At 27.4% G+C, this 21,817-nt stretch overlaps 1 protein-coding gene across 1 annotated transcript in view; it reads left to right on the top strand.

The window, feature by feature from the left end:
- The first annotated feature begins 448 nt into the window (after positions 1-448).
- Positions 449-21,817, top strand: part of LOC107455130 (neurexin 1) — a 287,365-nt gene continuing 265,996 nt past the window's right edge. The window contains exon 1 of the mRNA XM_043044530.3: positions 449-564. The gene's annotated coding sequence lies outside the window, so the exon portion shown is untranslated. The remainder of the gene's footprint in view (positions 565-21,817) is intronic.

The following is a 21,817-nucleotide window of genomic DNA, read 5'->3' as shown; positions in this document are numbered from 1 at the left end:
TCATTCAATTAATTAGCGTTGTAAAATTTAGTTCAAATGAATGTGAAACTCTTTTTTTTTAAAATTTGTTTTGAAAAGATACTCCTTACTTTCGATTTTTATTAAAATCATTGCTTAATGCTATTTTTTACATATAACCTTATTTCGAAAACAAAATTTCTTTCATTTTGCAATAATCTTTAGAAATAGTGGATTTGTATAAAAATTTCATAAATCAGAAAACAAAATGTTAGTTAAATATAGCATAGTTTCAAAAATTGATAAAAACAATTCTGAAAAAAAAAACTCAAAATCTTATACACAAAGTGATTTTTCGTCAAAGATTGTATTACGAAGCATTTCTCTATTTTATGCTTTGGTGATCGATTTGGCTGCCATCAGAATCTCACCGTCGCCAACCATTCGGCAACCTCTTCTTATGTTGGTTCTCCAGCATTTTGTATCAACTGCCACCGTGTATTTGGTACCACAAGGAGTACCTGCGTCGAGCAGGTTAGGTATTGGTGCCAAAACATAGTACATCTCAGGATTTTTTGCCAACATTTGCCATCATAGATGTCTTAGGTAAGCCGGTTTAGTTATTTTCCATATCATTCCTAAAGAATGTTTGCGAAACAGCTTGTATTTTGAATAATGTAGTGAATAATTAAAAAAAATCACAATTCCAGTACATAAATATCAACATGCCTTTCTTTAATGAAAGCTTTTTGTTTTGAAAGACATTTATAATCTCAACGGCTTGTAATGATTTTGCTTTAATATTATTTATTTAATTTAAATTTATTATTAAATAATACAAAAAAAATTCTAAGCGAAGAAAAACAATATGAATTATGTACATTCATACTGTTACATACGCTTAATCTTTAAATCTATTGATTCATCAGGGTAATATATTTGACGTTTTGCATGAATGTACAATTATATCTCATAATAATGAAGAAAGCTATATGATAATCCATTATGTTTCTGTCATTTAAAATTAATAACTGCACGTGCCCTATTATTTTTCCAAAGCTACGAAAATAATCTCTTTACAATCTATAAGATTTAAGATAATCATATTTTATTTAATGAATGCTAAGTACAGAAAGTTTGTTAGATGTTATTTAAATGGGGATTTTATTTAGATAGATTTTATTTAGATAGATTTTATTTATAGATTACATTTTATCAGAAGCATTAATATCAAGCTTTTTAATACAATTATATTTAACCAACAATTGTATTTATTAAAAATTTTAGCCAGAAAAATTAATTATTATACATAAATATATGTATTAAATAAAAAGTTTCCTCTTCATTGAATTTATTAATAAAAATAAAGTTTAAAGTATATTTTAGATTTTCTTGTACTATATTTAAAGATATTTACAGATTTCTTAGCATTTTATTACAGATTTAAAATTAATTCAAATTCTTAATTTTGATTTATCCCCTGATAGCACAAGTTGTTGTTAGGACAGATGATAATTTAAAAATAATCGTTATTAAATTGAGAAAAAAATATTTAAGTATTTATCTGATAGTTTTCAAATGCATTTCATTTATGAAATAGTTATTTGATTATATAGGTTGAGATAAATTTATTGTTACATATAAAGTCTTCAACATTTCTATATTTGAGTCTAACACAAAAATTTGCGAGTGTGAGTAATGAATATTGAGTATAAAATTGCTTGAAATTTATAAATTAAATAACCTTAAATGGGTAAAACTTAAATGCTTTTAACAATCATACTAATTGCATTATAAATGTTTTATATGTAATCAAAAGTTTTTGAAAATGCTTTCCCTGCTTGCACCCTAACAAATCTGTACGAATCATTTTTCCTTGTAGCATCACAGTTTTTCTTCATTTGTCAACGTGTGTTGCAAATGCATATGTATCAAATAGGCATATATATTATGTATAAAAATCTACATTGGTAAATATTTTTGAGCTTGATGATCCACAAAATCGCTACTATAAGCTGTAACTTTAATATGTTGCTAAGTTAAACCATATATTATAGCGAATTCTTAAAATTGTTTATGGAATATTACAGTTGAACTTGCATGGCAACTTGGCTCAATATAAACCTCTATTATAGTTGCAGAAAACTTGCACAATGTTATGTTCAAAAATGGTTCTATAAAGAACACATTTTTCTGAGTGTATATAAATACAAAGTTTTCTCTTTTTAGAATCGTATAAACTGAAGTGTAATTTGTGTAACGTAATAATTCCAAATTTGAATATACAGTGTTAATATTTAATTTTACAACGGTCGTTGAACAGCCGAAAAAATTTGAGCCTACAAATACCAATGTACAACTCCATGCCCTTGAAATTTTGAGCCCAATCCAGAAGACAAAAGAACTCCAGGATCATGCATTGGGACAAACAAGCCTTCGTATAGGAATTCTTAATGGAACCCTTAATGGAACGAGGAAATGCACGAAAACCTCCCATGGTTTGCCTGCCGGAAAAGGGACCCTAAGCCATGATCCGTCTACTACTGATGGTATTTCTGCGTCAGCACAGTTGTCAGTGCGAAATGCAGAATATGGTGCAGAATTCGCTTCATCAAATCATTTCGGGTGCAGAATTCACATCAACTAGCCACAGCTGGGATTCGGATCTGGTCATTTGGAGGCAAACACTATATCCTCTAAGCTTGTCATAATTGGGTCGATCAAATGTTATTTAACCATATAGGCTATACGATGTGTTATATATTAATTAAAAGGGTAAGAAAAGTAATGCTCACTTTATATATAAACTGATTAAGTTTTTTCTTCACTTAGAAAATGATAGCAAAAATTTAGTTTGAAATAAAACATTCTGTTAGCTGTTTCAAAAGTGGCTTAGTACTTGTTTATGCTTTTCTACGAGATTATTTAAGTATTTTCTGGAGTCCATAAACATAGAAGGGATTTTGACTTTAGCAAAAATATTGTTCCAGATATGATAACTTGATTCAGATATGAAACATTTTTTCACATTCTTTCATGTGAATCCATAAGTTAAATTTATGAAAGAAATTCCCATTATTTCCAAAATTTGAGGAATTTCAGTAACATTTGAAAAATATATTTCAAATGTATCATTTATCAATATGCTGTAAAGAACAATAAAAACAACGTAAAAATGGTACTTATATGCTCAATGATATTTGTGCTTTGAAAAGTAAGCACAAAAAGTTTTTATCATTGAGCATTTCGAATTTTAATGTGGTATTAAATTGATCAATCCAAAATTTATTTCATTAATTTAATAAAACAAATTAATCCTAATGCTAAGCCCAGATGGCTCAGTGGTTAAGGTACTGAAAACAGGTGAAGAACTCAAATCGATCCCCACCTGCGGCTTTAATCTACACTGTTAGAAATTTCTCGGCAAAAATAGTTAAATAACAATTTATTGAATGGTTATTTTACCATATGTAATCAAAACAGTTGATAACCGTAAATAAAATGGTAATCAAACTGTTAACTTTGAGAAAAACTGTTTATTAACTGCTTTCACCTAATACTGTTAAACAATTAGAATTTTATCGCACCAACTAGAGTCACCTAATGAAGCTATTCAGTTCTTTGCAACTGCGTACATATCATAGTCGAGCGGGCTTATCTGTCAATCTCATGACCGGCATAACTGGAGTTCGAGTCGTAGTGTTTGCACCGCAATATATCCTCCATTCCCTTCAACACTTTCAGCATCCGGCGCTCTCCAATGCCCATTACCTTACTAAAAGCTGAGCGCCTATGATGTTAAATAATTGTTTTTTTTTTACGTTCTTGATTTGTTGTTGTTAATTTACGTCGCACTAGAGCTGCACAATGGGCTATTGGCGACGGTCTGGGAAACATCCCGGAGGATGATCCGAAGACATGCCATCACAATTTTGATCCTTTGCGGAGGGGATGGCACCCTCGCTTCGGTAGCCCGACGACCTGCGCGTGAAGTCGAGCACTTTATGATAGCACAGTTTAACGAGGACCAATACCGCACACCCTCGGTCCCTACACAGACTGATCCAAGTGGTCACCCACCCGCACACTGACCGCAGCCAGTGATGCTTGACTTCGGTGATCTTTACGTTCTTGAAAAATGTTAGTTGTAAATGGTTAAAAAAACCATATAGTTTTGTATTCATGGTTCTATGACCATACATTTTGTAAATGGTTTCAAAGCCGTAAAGGAAAAAAATGTTCTTTACCGTAAACTTTGCAGTTAATTGGAAGGATAGACAGCTGCTAGTTATTTTACTATAATTTTAGAATGAAAATTTTAACAGTGTAACGCAACTTCAGATTAGTACAAGCTAGTCGGAAAAAAACTGCTTGTTTGCAATACTGATCAATTTGAAACTATGTATAATATCGTAGGCCACAAAACTATGGAGCCTTATCATTCATGACTCCCATTCTAAAAACGGTTGTTGCAAAAGGCTTTACTGAAAATAATCGCAAGGAGTGAGAAAATGATATTTCAAATTGGAAAGGTATTGTTATTTGTTATTCGAAACTATATAAACTCTTACATATTTGTGAAACTCAACGAACTAGATGAAGAGATGAATTTTAGCTAGTTTACCTTCTAAATTGCATCATACAAATTTTTCAGCAAGCATTGAACTAGGACATTATGACATCAAATGCTTAATACATACCCTAACGTATAAAATCATTTCTCTTTTAGTTTACTCATACCCGAGGGTTATTTAAAGATTCATATAGTATAGTCAATTTATCTTTGCTTTCATGTATGCGTTTGTGTTGATTCTGGTTAAGGGTAAAGTACATACAACTGCTGTAAATTATCTCAAATAAATTTAGCAAGTCTACATATGTGAAGGAATAAACTAAATTATTATTGATGGTAAATGTCTTCATAACCAAGTCAAAGTTGTTAAATCATGTTAATATATTTATGTTGATCTGTGATGGCTCATGGGATGAGGCATTCGTCTTCTAATGAGGTGAACCGGGTCGAATCCAAGCGATGGCTGGTCGGTACGAATTCAGCATCCGTCTTGCACCAACAGCAGTGTTGACGTAAAATATCCTGAGTGGTAGACGGATCGTGGGTTAGAGTCCCCTTGTTCAATACTTGATTCAGGAGTTTCCATGTCTTCTGGATTGGGCTCAAAATTCAAGGGTAAGGAACAAAAAATTAGTAGTCATAAATTCAAAAAATTGGGTCGGTTCTTCTACGACGGTTATAAAATAAAATAAAGAAATATATTTATGTTAAGACTAATATGCAAAATTTTAACATAATTTTAAATGAATCTTGTGTAACCTGTCACTTAATATTATCGTAACATGGTATGACACATATTAGTGTAACATGATAGTTAATGTTATGGCAACATTAATTTTAAGACACTTGATGTATTAAAAATGCATTTTTCAACAAAAACTTCATTAGCATTCTAGACTGTAGTCAGTGTGCGGGTGGGTGACCACTTGGATCAGTGTGCGTAGGGACCGAGAGTGTGCGGTATTAGTCCTCGTTAAACTGTTCTACCGTAAAGTGCTTGACTTCGCGTGCTGGTCGTCGGGCTACCGAAGCGGAGGTGCCATCCCCTCTGCAGAGGATCAAAATTGTGATGGCATGTCTTCGGATCATCCTCAGGGATGTTTCCCAGATCGTCGCCAATAGCCCATTGTGCAGCTCTAGTGCGACGTAAAAGAACTACTACTACTACTACTACTAGTGGCGTACAATACTTATAAGCCAGCATGGCTACAGTTAGAAACCCTTAATGAGTTTTAAATAATAGTCATTTAAACCCATCTCTGTTTCCTCCAGCTATTGAACAGGTTTTAGAGTTTCATACAACTTTATTCGTCAATTATTAGTTTTCAGATTTCATCAGCATTTTTGGTTTAAATATTAATTTGATTATTTTGATTAACCAATTTAAATGTCACAATAATTTTTTTTTTCATTTTTAAAGTATTCAATTAATGTATTTCAAGGAAGGTCTTTGCGTAACACCCTGTATAGTGTCAGTAGGGATTAGTGATGTTCAATTTTTGATTTGAAATGATAAATATAGACCATTAATATTCGGGTTCTTACGACTATCTTTATGTAGAGCAACAAATTAATTCGAAATAGGATAGTAAGGATCTCCCTCTCTCTCTTTTTAAGATCCTAGGTTATTTTAACTTTCTAACATGTTAGATATATCAAAAAGAAAAATACCCATTTGTAACAAACAAAAATGTCCTACTGCTCAGAACGGTGAATTTGGATAGAATCCAAGAAGATTTTTTCTGGGTATTTTATTATTTATTGATTTGAAGAAAGAAAGAAAGAAAGAAATAATTCAGGTTTCATAATCACAAGCATTGTGCACTGTAAAATTTCAGATTGGACTTTATGATCCCAGAGTTTATTTCGTTTCTTTAAATTCTTTTTCGGACTTTTATGAAGCTCTTAATAAATTTTTCAACTTAATAAAATTTTTGAATTATTTTAATTTACTTCTGCACAGACGAAAATTCTAGTAAAATTACTGAACTCTATGGAATTGACATTTCCGGTAAAAAAAAACTACAATTTTGGTTAATAAAGTATTTAAACCATTTGTTTGGTAGTTTTTCCATTTATAAGGCAACGTTTTACCAGAAATTCTGGTTTACAAAATTATAGGTCTTATTTCAAGACATTTGATAAAAATTACGAAATTGAAACGTAACTTTAACTGAATAGATGGATTTTAGGCCATTCTCCAAATTAAAATGATTAATTTTCCAAATATTACCACATTTATCAAATTTCATGTAACCATATTTAAATGTTAATTTTACCAAAATCCTTTGCATTTCGGTAAAAATTTTCGAGCATTTTGGTAGCAGAAGCACAGTAAATTTTACCATAGTCTTGTATTTTTTATCATATTTTTCTTCTTCAGTGTAGTATATTAAATTTATTTAGGATAACGAATTTTCAATTTTATTTAAATTAAAATAACTATAAATTTTGAAGTATGCAGGAATTTTTTTCTAAACAAAAAAAAAACTGCTTACATTAAATTTCAGTTCATTGCAGAATTTATGATCATAGAATAACATAGATTAAATTTCACAAAGAATAATTTTTAAAAGAAATATTTTATTGCTGAGTTTTAGTTTAGATAGAACTTTTTGATTTAAAATTCTATTTCCTTTAGTAATTTATTTCTAATTTTTTATTCGTATTTTAAAAAGATATTAATAAATTGTTTAACAAAAATTTTTTTCTCCTTTAAAAAGAATATATTATTTTAATTAGTTTTCAGTTCTTCTTAACAAACTTTATGAACGTGAAGTTTATTTCTTTTCTTGAAATTTTTCTGTTTTTCATTCGTTTTAAAAGTCTTAAACAATTCAAAGAAATTTCTTGAAACTGAAATTTTGAATTATTTTAATTAATCTTCCGTACAGTGGTAGGGATTTTATGATCACAGGAATTAAATTTTTTTCCTTTTAATTCTCCTATTTCTGATTGTCTTTTAAAATGCCTTAAACATTTTTAAAACATTTCTTTAACAAATTAATTAATTCCTTTAACAAAACTTTGAATTATTTTAATTAATCTACAAATATTTTTTATTATTATTCAGCTGGTCTAAAAGAGTAACTCGACTGTTTCATTAATTAATTCTATCAAAATTCTCTGAAAAGAGCCCGTTTAAGGAGATTACAATACTCGTTGACAACAATACCACTTTTTAAACCTTTTCCTGAAACAACTTTTTCAGGAAATATCTCCAAAGTGTTAAAATGTTTCATAAAAACTTTCAAAGACAATGTAGCGTCATTTTAATTAACTGGTAAAATTAACTCTTGAGCTCCGAAACCAATTAGTCGTTCTTTTACTTGAATGTTTTATGAACTCTGTATTGTGTTGATTTTTGGATTTCAGCTTAAGGCTTTTTTTGTAAAAAAAAAAAACGTCAGAATTAAAACTGAAATAGATTAATCAATTAAGTACTCCATTCAATTCAGGTGAGAAAACCATCTAGAAGACAAGTTGGAAAGATGCCTTTTTTTTCTTTGCTTATTTTAATATGAACTTAAAAAGAATTTCTAATTCGTTTGCTGAACAAGGAATTTTTTTTGAATAAAAAAACTAAAGAAACGGTATCTTGCTACCTAAATTTATTTAAAATCTTTAAATTACTTTTTATCGAGGTAATTCAAAGGAATGTGAGTCTTAAATAGAAGTACATTTTAATTTTATTGCGCCTCGACACATTTTATAAGCAAGTCTGATGTTCGTATGATTCAAGAATGGAATTTTTTGTTGGACTAATTGTATCATGCGAATATTAAAGCACTATACTAATGCTTATCCCAAGCTTTTTAAAAAAAACTTTATATATGAGATTTTTTTTTCAATAAGTTTATTTTTTTAGTTATACTTGAAATTTTGTTTCTCTAGTTCTTGTTAGAATACCTTCATGCTCTACTTTCAGAATACATAGTATAATCCCCAACCTACCCTAGCTTCAGTTTTATTTTAGAAAAAAAATTATTTATTTATTTCAAGAAAACGGTTCCTTCGATTTAAGTAATTTTGAGTAACTTTTTCTCTACATAAATTTATAAACCAAAGATAATGACAATTATTTTAATTAAGGCATTTAATTAAGTTTTCTTAACTAAACAAATAAGAATATAATTAAATAATGTTTTGAATGAAATGACAATATGCAATTAATAGTTATAAAATGTTCTTCGTTGTGGATAATGTTTTTATTGCCTTATAATATTTCTGACTGGTTAAATCTTTCTATGAAATAAAAAAAAGACAGTAAATCGGTATTGCTCGTCTTAAAAAAATATGTACGCAACTACGCATCAACATAATCATTAAAGTTAAACTAATCCTCATTTCTAATTTCTTATTATTTGTTACCCTTTCCTGTTTGAAAAGTTTATTTTATCGAAATAAATATTAATTATATTCAGTGTCATACCTCAACAAAAATGATGCCTCAACAAGTGACATACCTCAACATTCAATTCCTAGTCGACAAACTTTTTACATTCAGACAATTTCTTTCCTTTGTACAAAACTAAACCTTTATAGCGTCAATTAACATTGATTTAAAATTTTTTAGTATTATGGAAATACTTTTCAAAAAATCGTTAAATGATTCATGCGCAGTTTCATGTAACTAAAGAAATACTGATTTCTGATACATTTGTTTTAATTTCATTAATAAAACCCAATTAATAAGACTGAAAACATAATTAAAACATGCTATCACAAAAGTACAATTAAAACCACTTACAAGTATACACTTAAAAATCTTATTACTAAGAATATTGATTTATAATAATAAAGTATGGAAAGGCATTTCATACTTAGAACCTTTATCATAATTTGCAGAAAAATCAAAAGTTACTTTTTGACCATCGGACAAAATACTTAAGGTTAACTTTTTTTCTTGGAAAAGTTAAGCGTTTTTTTTAAATTGATAAAATGACCCATTTAGAATTGATAAATGGTCAATTTCTAAAATCCATTTTAATTACATAAATAAAACCGAATTAATCAGACTAAAAACGCAATTAAAAGCATCAGAGAAGTGCACTTAAAAAGATCACAAGAACACAATTTAAAGTTTCACAAAAACACAATTAAGAACATCGCAAAAACACAATGAAAAACATCTTTAAGTTATTATTTAAAAATCATAGTGCTAAAAACTATGCTTTGTAGCAATTAAGTTTAATAAGTAAATTAATGGATATGAATTTTATATGAAGAATCTTTATCATAATTTACAGACGAAATTAAAAATTATTTTTCAGCTTCCGCCGAAGCACCTAGTCTAACTTTTTTCTTTCTGAAAAGAAAAACAATAAAGCGTTAGTGTTTTTGAATTGATGAAATGACAATACAATATTACTTTAGTGGAAATAGTTGGTGGTAACATTTATAAAGACAAAGGAAATTTCGAATAAAAAACATCAAATAACGGATGATATCAATTCAAAAAAAATGTCTAATAATTTTTGCTTTATGAAATGATAAAAAAATTTGTAAAAACTGCAACTGCGAAAAATACTTTTTTTATTCTTATCTCCAGCCTAGTCTGTTGTTATTGACAGGCAAAGAATCTAGTTGATAATAATAGTTTCCTGATATTTCCCTTCTTCGCACAGGAGCACTGAGATTTCGGATAGTATTTTTTTCTTCTATAGTTCATCATTTAAAAATTTTATCTCACTCTTAGATAAAACAGAACATTAGCTTTTGAATCAATTTTTTTATTTGTTTTCGATGTAACTTTTTTTTTTAAAGAAAAGTTTGGAATTAAAAAGTTTATTGTGATAATACTCTTCATGTAGTTTAAATCTTGTATTGACTGAAACAAAAAATGTACTAAAAAGGATTGAACTTTCGGAAAAGAGTTTCTAAGTTTTCTCTTACATGATAATAATAATAATGATAATACATGATAATAATAATAATGAGAAATACTGATAATTTCAATTAATTTAAAAAGAAATTACATTTAAAAAACGAGAGAATAAATTTTTTCATGGTAATGCTGAGTTAGAATTTTTCTTTTATCCAATAATTTAAAATAAATTTAGATTTTTATAACTAACACTAGGAAACAAGTTTGTTTGTTTTTTAGTATACGAGGCTTTTTAACAGATTTTAGATGCATTCCTGATTTCAACTCTGCAATCGGTATCGCTTTCCAAGCTGCAGTTTGCTTAAAATGTCATTTTTAGTCTATTATTTATCGAATTGACAAGATTGCAAAATCATTAAATTACAACATAAAACAGTTAAATTAAACTTATTTAGTGCAGCTTTCGTCAATAATTATAAAATAAAACATATATTAAGATAATTTAGTTAAATGAAAATACTTGTTCAAAACTTAACAAAGAAATAGTTTATAATAAGGAAGTGCCCTTAGTGGAGTACAACAACATTTCCAGGCATAGGTTCCTAAGCAAGAAGTTCCTACAGAGAAATCTTGATGTTGTACTTTAACTCACCTAGAAGTTTGTCGTGTTATTTACGAGACCCACTGTTATATATAATTTTTTTTAACTTAGTACATTTCGGCAAAAAATAGACTGAAAATGTCATTTAAAAAAACTGAAGCTTTAGTGGAGAATGATTTAAGATTTTAATCTTCCACTCATAAATTAAACAAGATCAAGTATTTGAATAATTGCAGCAAAAAATTTCACCCCACTGAAATATATTCATCTTTTTTTTTAAATATCAAAATCTACATGGTGACAAAAAATAGCTTGGGCAAATAACCAAATATTTCTTTGCAACACACCATAAGATGATTTTATACCATAAAAGCATTATAAAAAATTTTTCAAAACCAAAAGTTTAATTTCCATCAGGATCATGCTCTAGCACACAAAGAAAATGAAAATCAAGAAGAGTGCAAAAAGCTTGACTTTCCTTTCGTACGAAAGCGGCCCTGTTTTTTAAGCAGGACCTAATAGAATAATGAACCTAATCGAATTTTCTAAAACGACAATCTCGGAGACAAGAAAACTATACTAAATTTGTCCCAAACCGAATAATATATTAGCAGATTAAAAAAAATAATTTTTAAAGAAATGGGGTAAACAAAATAAAATGATTTTTGGCGCAAAGCAGAAATGTTTATAACTCTTTCACAGTTCCGCACAAAGATAGTTACTTTGAAAACATGCAATAATTCGTAATATTTTATTTTCTTTGCTTAAAATGATGGTTGTGATAATTTAGCAAGCATTAAAATTATAATGTAATATTTATCTATGATATTTCTTGTAATCCTGTAAATTCTCGTGAATTTAATTAATTAACATTTTTTAGCATAGCAAGATTAAAACCAATTTTAATTTGCATTTCTTTTACTAAGCAATATAAATAAAAAGAAACTATTGTAAGCATTATAACCACAGGGCAAATTTTTAAAAAACCCTCCTAATAGAATTGTAAAACTTAAATTGTTATATTTATCTTTACTTAGTGCCTCCGAATTCGTTTAACCTTATTTCTTTTCACCTTTCTCTCCTTATTGATCTGCAAACAATTTATATCAATAAAATAATTTGACTTTTGTAGGAGATAAAATTCTTGTGTATATGAAGGTATTATATTTCGATACCACACTAAGAACGTAAAATAATATGCAAATTAATTCAAATAAAGACACCATATTGGACAGAGTAAATATACTAATAACCTATTTTTAAATCAAAAGCAAAATTACTTTTGAAAATAAGGGTGGGTAAGTTAAGGAAAAATGTAAAGTGAAATAAAAGGAAATGCAGATTGATGCAAATAAAGATACCTCATTAAAAGGAATAAATATATAAGTTGGAATCAAAGTCAAAAATACTAATTTTGGAAGATCCAAAGGCGTACGTTTTGTGAGGCTTATTGGCGATAGTAAGAAAAAAAGACAGAAAATCTTTAGAAAAGGAGTAGAATCATTAGACAGGATTAGGAAAGAGAAACTTATTTGAAAGATTATTTCAATAATTTACAAAGAAATGGTGAATAAAAGTATATTTTGCCGAATAATTTTACAAGAAATCGATTCTCTTGAATATATTATTATGCTTCTTAGTGCAGTATTTTTATCTGTTACTCAAATTTAAATATTAGATTATGAAGTTTTGAAATGTCTTGAGGTAGTAGAGATTTGTATGATTGTGCTCATAATAATTGTTTTATTAAAATTCCTTTTAAATCTAAAATATCTTAAATTGGCTGGCAATAAAATAAATATTCCTTTTCAGTCAAATAAAGATGTCTTAAAACGTAAATATAAAATGTAAACTGATTGTAAAAATTGGAATTTTGAAAAAAAAAAATGTAATTTTCTGAACAATGTGCTTTAAAACAAAGAAAAAATTTTACCATTAGAAAATATTGTAATTAAGAAAACTTTAGAATAAGTTTTGAACTTTATTTTTGGTTTTTATTTTAAATTTTTTCCTTAAACTAATTTCTTTCCTTTTCTTCTTTCTTTTTCTTTGTACGAACTTTGTGCTTTATTGCTTCATTTAGTATTATAAGACAATAATTGATGGAACATATTTTTTAAAGCCACTTTGTGCAGGATGACTATTTTATATAGCAAAAAAAATCAATCTTCTGTCAGTTTCAAAATTAAATTTCAAAAATTCAAAAACTAAAGCTTATTAGGTTTCGAACTGTATTTTTCATTTTTTTTTTAAATTTTCCTTTTATTATTTTTCCTTTTATTCCTTTTCTTTTTTCTTTATAGCAGTTTTATGTTTCATTGACTCACTCAGTATTTTGAGACAATAATTGACAGCTTACATTTTTTATAGAGACTTGGTGGAAGAAGACTAATTTGTGAAAAAAATAAACTTCTGTCAGTTTCAAATGTTAATTTATTAACTTTTCATTAGGTTTCAAATTGTATTCGCAATTTTGATTTCAATTTTTTCCATAAACTAAATTTTTTCCTTTTACTTCATTCTTTCGTTCTTTTTTCGACAAACTTTGTGTTTCATTACTTTATTCAGTATTTTTAAAATAACAATTGATTTATAATAATACATACGTGGTTCATGATTACTATTTTGTAAAGCGAAAAAAATTCTGTCAGTTTCAAGAGTTTAATCGTTAAATTTTAATACGTTTTAAACTGTATTTTTCATTTTTATTTCAAATTTTGGAAAAAATAGAATTTAAACGAAGAAAAAATAATGTAATATAAAAATAAAAACTAAATTCATATTTCATACTAACTTTTTTTACTTTGTCACTTTGGATCACCTTGTTACTCTGTAAAACTGTGTTTAAAAATTAGTCTTTGAAGGAAACCAGGAAATATATGGATGAAAATGATACATTTATATTCCTCTTTATTAACTTCATATCAAATATTTGAAAACTTACAAAGCAATTAGTATACATTTATACATAGAATAAAGGCACCATAAATTACATTTTCTGTTATAAATGAAAACTTTTCTTTTGCTTAATAGACTAACATAATTAACTAATTTAAATAATTTTTTAAAGGTTTATTTTTTAGAAAATATGTTTAAAAACCACAGTAATGAAGGGAATTAATGGAAAACAGCAGTTTCATGGCTGGGGGAATAAATTTCACAGGAAAAAGGACAATTCTTTCAAAAAAAAATTAAGAATAATCAACGATCAATCTTAAGAAGTGTTGAGCAAAAGAAACACTATAGACAATGATTGCTGTTATTAACATTATTTTTATGCCAGAACTCATATAACATGTTTAACTTTTCGAAATATTTTCTGTTGAATAAAAATGGAATAAAATTTAATTTTTTTAAAATTTTATTTTTCAGCAAAAAGATTTGTAAGTCACAGTGAAGAAGGGAATTAATAGAAAACAGCATTTTTATGATTCGGGGAGGGAATTTCATAGGAAAAAAGATAATTCTTTCAAAAGAGGATTAAGAATAATCAATCAAAGAAGTGTTGTGCAAAATAAACACTATCGACAATGATTTCTGCTATTAAAATTATTTTTATGTACGAACTCATGTTTAAATTTTCAAAATATTTTCTGCTCAATAAAAATTTAAGTTCTTGAAAAGCTTATTTTTTAAGGGCTTATTGCTTAGCAAATAGATTTGTGAGCCATAGCGAAGAAGGGAATTAATAGAAAACAGCATTTTTATGGTTGAGGGAGGCAATTTTACAGGGAGAAAAATAATTCTTTCAAAAAGGAAATGATAATCAATCATAAAAATGTTTTGCAAAAACTACACTTCGAAAATGGGTGATACTCTTAATATTATTTTTACAATCGAAATGGTATAACACGTTTAATTTTTCCAAATATATTATAAAAATAATTTTTCATAATTAATACAAGAACCAAACCAAATTAATTTTTTTGAGAAAAGTACCAAAAATCCTAATCTTAAATTAAACTGTGTTTAACAAGCTATCTCTTAGCTCAAACACATTTTTTTTTCTAGAAAACCTGCATCTATATTAGCTGATACACATTAAAGGTAATTTTAAACAAAGATTTTCTTTTTTTTTAATTCTCAAAATTTCCAAAAAAGCCTCTTTATAAATTACTAGGAGGCCATCTAATTATCTCTTAATGACCTCTTCTTTATCTTTTCTCTTTATAAATCTTGTTTGTTTATTTTTTTCTAACACTCTCTAAAGAACAGAAATTACACATTGCTAATTTTCAGTTACTGAATTTTTAATGCTGAGATATTTACTATGCTGAATCCGCAAAATCTACTCTCTCATTGCGTGTTAAAAAAGAAAAAATACTTTGTCATTGTTCTTAAAGAAAAATAAAGTAGTTTTGAGTCATTAAATTTCAACAAATTGTATTAAGAGAGCTTCATAACCAATCTGTAAGTGTTCATAGTTAATTATTACTAATTAGTTTAATTTAGATAAATTTAGTTTTAACAAAGATGGATATTTCTTTGTTAGTTTAATGGTTTAACTCCAACTGTTTGAAAGAAATAGAAATATTTCTTACTTCTTTTCTTTTATTAAGATGAAGGTGGTGTTTTAAGACTCTGTTTTATTTTAATTTTATAAATTAATGTAGAAAGATTTTATTTTAATCTAGATTAATATTTTATTGTTATTAAAATTCCCAAAAACTCTTCAAAATCGTCAGAAAATTAATAATTACAAACATTTGAAAAAATACTGAGATTTATTCATTACTAAACTAGATATAACTGATTGGAAAATTTGCGAAAATGCTTCTTATGGATTTCAGTTTTGAAAGTAGTGTTTTTAGGGCCATAGTTCATTCTCTTTAGCGAAAATTTTTGTTTGAAATTTTATTGAAACTTAAAGTTTACGCATTCTTTAAATTGTTTTAAAAACTTGTCAGTTCAAAATCGAATCATAAAGTGGGAATCTAAAGCCAGAATACTTGCATGCATCTTATAATGAAATTATACGTCTAAAATCATTGCTGTAAACTCATTGATGGGCTTACATCAATGATAAGATTGATTCAAAATGATAAGATTGATCTATCATAATGATTGTTATGAATGAAATATATTGTGTTCATAATCAATGTGTTTTACTCATAAGACACATTCATTCACATTAATTGGTACTAAATACATTGATTTAATTTATGTTAAAAATAATTGGTTATGTTCAAGCGTTTAGCACCGTTTTCAAGTTTTGCACCATAAATTTTTAGAAAAATGGCACAATGCTGAACTTTAATATCGCTACCGTGAATTATAACCATGTGCAAATTTGCCACAAACTGAATACAATATTAAAGTATTTCTGTTCAGGTTGTTATATAGAACCGTTTCACAGCAAAAAATAGTTTAATTTGCATGATAATAAAGTTTAGTTTTAGCATCACTTTCAGGTTTGAACATAGTAGGAATTTAATAACAATATTACAGTTACAATATTACAACAATAACAATTAACAACTAATTATTATTAATCAACAACAATATTATGGTTCGACATACATAATAAATTAATTATGGTAATCATTAAAATTTTAAAGCAATTAAAAAATCATAACTTAAAGCTTCAAAAAAATAATAACTTATAGCTTTAAAAAAATAAGTGTATTCCTAGCTGAATATCCAGTCCTCGAATGTGGTCAAAAATGTGAATAATCAATCAATCAGAATTGATCAACATCATGCAAAATTCTACACAAAACTGAATGATATCTACCGACACAATAAATAAGCCTAAAATAAATCCATTTTTTTAAAAACTTTTTATTATTTGTCGCCTTTCTCGGTGGCTTTTCAAATTAAGCAAAACACGTTTTTAGTAGTCCCATCGAAATAAAGATTAACTTTAATCAGTATCACATGGCATGATGTTGTTACTTGTTGTCAACTTATGATGAATAGTGCCTTAAAAGAAAATTGTGGTTCAAGAGAAAGAATCAAGGTGGCTTTTTTAAAGATGTAGGCAAAAAGCATAGAAAGTAAACAAACTTTTAAAGAATTAAAATAATCGCAAATTATTGTAACTTCATGTTCTCATGGTAAAAGAAAGTAATAATTTAAAATACCAATAATTTAAAGAATTCAAAACAATTCAATTTAAAAACAATTTGTTGAAAATTCAAAGATAATAGCTTGTTTCATAAAAAAATGACTTCCAACTTCAGATTTCCTACAGTAATTAAAGTTTTTTTTCGAGTAGCATCAGTGTTGTTTAAACTACAAAAAATAGTATTTAACAATCTAAAAAAACTTTATTAAGCTATTTCTTTTCAATGCGATATAATTAATCATAAATATTTTTACTAACAAAACCAACTTTTTTTCTCTGTTAAGAAACAGTAATCAAGCTTTAAGTCTATAATGTTATTAGCGTTAAGCTTCTTAGGTTGAAAAATATCTTTGCTTTCATATGTTTTAGAACAGAAACATAAAAAAATAGTTTTTATAGGTACGGAATAAAATCATGGAAGCTAAAACGTATTACATTTTTTATTCTATTCTTATGTCAAAAAAGGGATAGCTAATGAAATTATGCTAATCCAATTTTTACTGAAAAAATAACTTTTGTCTATTAATATTTATATGGTATATATTTTTAACTAGGTTCAAATAACTTTTATGAATAAAATTAAATAGCGTTTTTATACACTTTAGATTGATTTAGGTATAACAAATGAGTTTTGAATTTAATTAAATATGTTTTTACGATTTTAATACAAAAAAAAATGAAAATGAATATTGTTATAGAATATATATAAAATTAATTAAGCAAATCAATTGTTTTAAAAAGGTTTATAATGATTTCCTCTCCATGTAATAAATATTTCAGCTTATAACTTTTACTGAAATTGTCTAGACAATAAAGGGAATTTTTGATTAAATGTAATTCACTAATCTATGGTCAAAATTAATTATATTGTAATCCTTAAGAACCTTTATTGTAACCCTTTTGATCATGAAATTATTGAGTCCTTACTTCCCTGTCCCTTACCCCACAACGGACTATTGCGTTTGGATTAAATGTCTTACATTATAATCATCCGATAAGCTTGAATGGGGACAAAATACATACTTATTAGTTTCTCTAACACCAAAAAAATCTATCTTCATAATCTGAAAAATAGAAACATCTGCATATTTAGATTACTGTTTTTTACATGAATTTTATACTATTGCAAAATACTACAGCATGATCATTATACAGCATATTGCATAATAGTACAGCATTCTATTACATGGTCTGCAATAGAATTATTGAGTTTAACTTCTCAATCTGATGTTTAACAGATATTTTAAGAAAGGTCTAATAGGTGCCTTGAATTAATTAAAAATATAAGAATTTGTAACTAGAATCACTTCTTCTTCTCATTGGCACGACAGCCCAGGCTGGGCCATGACCTTCTCAACAAGTCTATGCCAAGACATTCTTCCCTTAGCCAAGGTTCTCCAGTTTATAATCCTTAAAACTTGTAGGTTCATCTCTGGTCAACCTTAATCACTGGTTCTAGCAAAAATATAAGTGGCTCTTTCAAAAAATTAAAATAGTCCTTAATATTTTTTACACTTTACACTAATTTGCTTTCATATTAGCACTAAGCCGTTGTGGGTCAGGAGATAGAAAGGTCTTCTCCCAATGTGGTAACCCGGGTTCGAATTTCAGCGATGGCTGGTGGACACGAATTCCTCACCGACCCGTTTCGCACCGATAATGGTGCTGACGTTAAATATCTTCAGTGGAAGACGGATCATGGGTTAGAGTACCCTTGCAGCAGGCTAACCTTGGGAGGTTTTCCTCAACATATAAAGCAAATTTGGATCAGTTAAATAAAAACGTCCTTCACGAAGGCAAATTTCTACCAATACTTGATCCAGGAGTTCCCTTGTCTTCTGAATTGGGTTCAAAATTACAAGGCTATGGAGCTGAACATTGGTAGTCTCAAAGTCAAAATTGGTTCGGATGACTAAACCACCGTTATAAAATAAAATATTAACATTGTATATTCAAATTTAAAACTATTAAGTCACACAAACTACCCTTCTGTATATATGGTTATAAAAAAAGAGAAATATGTATTTATATACACTTAGAAAAATTTGTTCTTTATTGAATCATAATATTGGTATCCTGAACATAATATGGTGAAAATTTTCAATAACTATAATAGAGGTTTATACTGAACCAAAATCCCATTCAAGTTGAACTGTAATATTCTATGAACAATTTTAAGAATTTGCGATAATCTGGTTTAACTTAACAACTTATTAAGGTTTAACTTAAGCACTTATCAGCGATTATGAGGAGGGTCAAGCTCAAAATCTTTTAGCAGTGCAGATTTTTTAGACATGATATTTTTAGTATATGCAAATATTGCTTTATCCATCTTTTCAGTTTTGGATAGTAAGAGAAAAAGTGTATGCTTACCGAAACGTGACAAATAAAAATGTATTTAACTATGTAGTCTTTTATCTGATAAGCAATTTTATGGTATTTAGTTTACAAATAATAATGCTCATAAATCGGAGGGATGTTCTGTTCTCATTTTATTTAAATGACTTACTCGCAATTCCATACACTTCTCTGAAATAATGTTTGCAACTCCGTTTGTATATTCAAGTTTCTCAGAGAAAACGCAATAAATACAAAAAAGCAAATAATATTTTATCGTCAAAGAGGAAATGAAATTTGATTCTGAAAAGTACTATAAAGGATCATTTTTACAGCCCTCTTATATATGTATTAAATATGTAAGAAAAATTCTATATATTATTAAATTGTAATTCTTTATTCAATAATTCTGCATTTTACTATTTTTATATTATATATTCTATTTATATATTAATTTTAAATAAGAATTCTAAATCATTCGGTATATGAATTTTCCTATAAATATATATCATTCGATATGTTTATAAAAAAATTCTGTATGTATGTACTCTGTTAAAAGTTCAGGATCAAATTATGGTATAAAGAACGAGCACTTTAGCTGTGATATCAGAAAAATTTATTTTACAGTAAAAAAATATGCAGTTATTTTTACAGTGATATTTATTTAATTAGTGATTCAGTGATTTTACTGTAATTATTACTGTAAAAATTACGGTATATCAGACTTTTGTTCCGTAACAAGTTCCGGTAGAAATGAATTTTACAGTAAAAAGTACCGGCATCCTGAGTACCGGTACTTTTTACCGTAATGTACTCCATAATTTTTTAGAGTGTGGAAGAAATGCATTTATTTTTCCTCTAGACTATCAAAAATATATTTGTAGCTAACGTATGTAAAATATTTCAGAAATTTTTATAGTATTTGATTAACCGTTAAAATTTTGTTTTTAATATCATAACAAAATCACTTTGCTGAAAAGTAAAACTAATTAAAGCATAAATTTCAGTGCTTTAGGTATTATAGTTATAAGCTACACCTTTTCCAAAAGTGACGTCTTCACATGAAACTGTTCCTTAGAATGGTTTTTTAGACAGCTTCTAGATAGGAATTAAGATTTCCCTGTAAAATAATTATTATTTTTCTTTTTTTTTCTTGTTTTCTGTTGCATGAGATTTTTTTAACAGATCGCAGATCAATTGTTTCGCTGATTTCAAATTTGCAATTAGTTTTTCTCTCCAAGTTACAGTTTTTTTCCCATTCAATTTTAATCCTATTGACGTGCCTTAACTTTGCTAGAAGTTCGCTGCAACATTTACGCGATCCTCTGCAATAGACAAATTTTTTAAACTTTTAACAAAAATAGACTAAAAAATGGCATTTAAACAAACTTGTAGCTTTAGGAACAAAACTAATTTCAGCTTTGAAATCAAACACAACACCCGAATTAGGCACGATCAAGCATTTGTAAAAATTAAGCAAAAAATTTGATTCCCAAAAGTTGTTTTCAAAAATATACTTTTAAGCAATCTGAAAATAAGGCTTATCTTTATATTGCCTAAAGCCTTTCAGTTATTTCAAATATACATAGATGTTGTAGAAAAATATAATAAATCTACAATTAAAAATCCAATATTATACATAATAAACCTTTCATAATAGTATATCTTTTTATTGATATAAGTATGTATTTTTATTCTTTTAAAACCCCTTTAATTGTAATTTATTAACAATTGCATTAAGATCTACTAAAGATTTGGTAGAAGTTAAGCTTTTATTATCTTTGACATAAACCAAAAAAGTCATTTTATTTCAAATTTTTTTAGATATTCAAATATTCTGTTTTCATCTTAGTGGTAATCCAATTCAAATTTTATAGAATTTAAAAGATATGAAAAAAACGGTAGCTAAAATTGTGTTCTAAAAACCAATACAAATTAGAATTCTTCACGCATATATTTTAAACTTTTCGCGATCCATTAAATAATCAATCGGTTTCGAATCGTTCATTTTCATGTAAATTCAGATTTTTATCGATAATCTCGCATTTTCCATTTTAAACGCTCTTAAACTCTCCAAAGCAAGCACTACAACTGTCATGATGAGTAAAATCAGAAACTTGAAAGTTAAGACAGAAATGCAATTTTGCAAACCTTATTCATGATTTGCATTCGTTTTTGATGGTTATTATTTGGAAGAAATAAATACTGTAACTCATTGATAACACTCCTGTTTATTATCAATTATTTAGAGAGACAGAGAGGTTTCTATTTCAAAAAAAAAATTTTTTTTAATTAGTCAATTATTACGGTACAAATGAACTCCAAATAAAACCAAGTTTAAGGTACTGTTAAAAAAATTGAAATCAGACTATTATTACGGTGCATATGTTACGTACACAAATCAAACTCGATTAATTATTAAATCTAGTCAGTCACTGCGACACAGATAAATAT

This window comes from Parasteatoda tepidariorum, chromosome 10 (genome assembly GCF_982258835.1).
Source record: "Parasteatoda tepidariorum strain Cologne lab strain chromosome 10, Ptep-v5.0, whole genome shotgun sequence".
Lineage (NCBI taxonomy): Eukaryota > Metazoa > Arthropoda > Arachnida > Araneae > Theridiidae > Parasteatoda > Parasteatoda tepidariorum.
The sequence above is the reverse complement of the archived record's forward strand: the minus strand, read 5'-3'. Positions and strand labels throughout refer to the sequence as shown.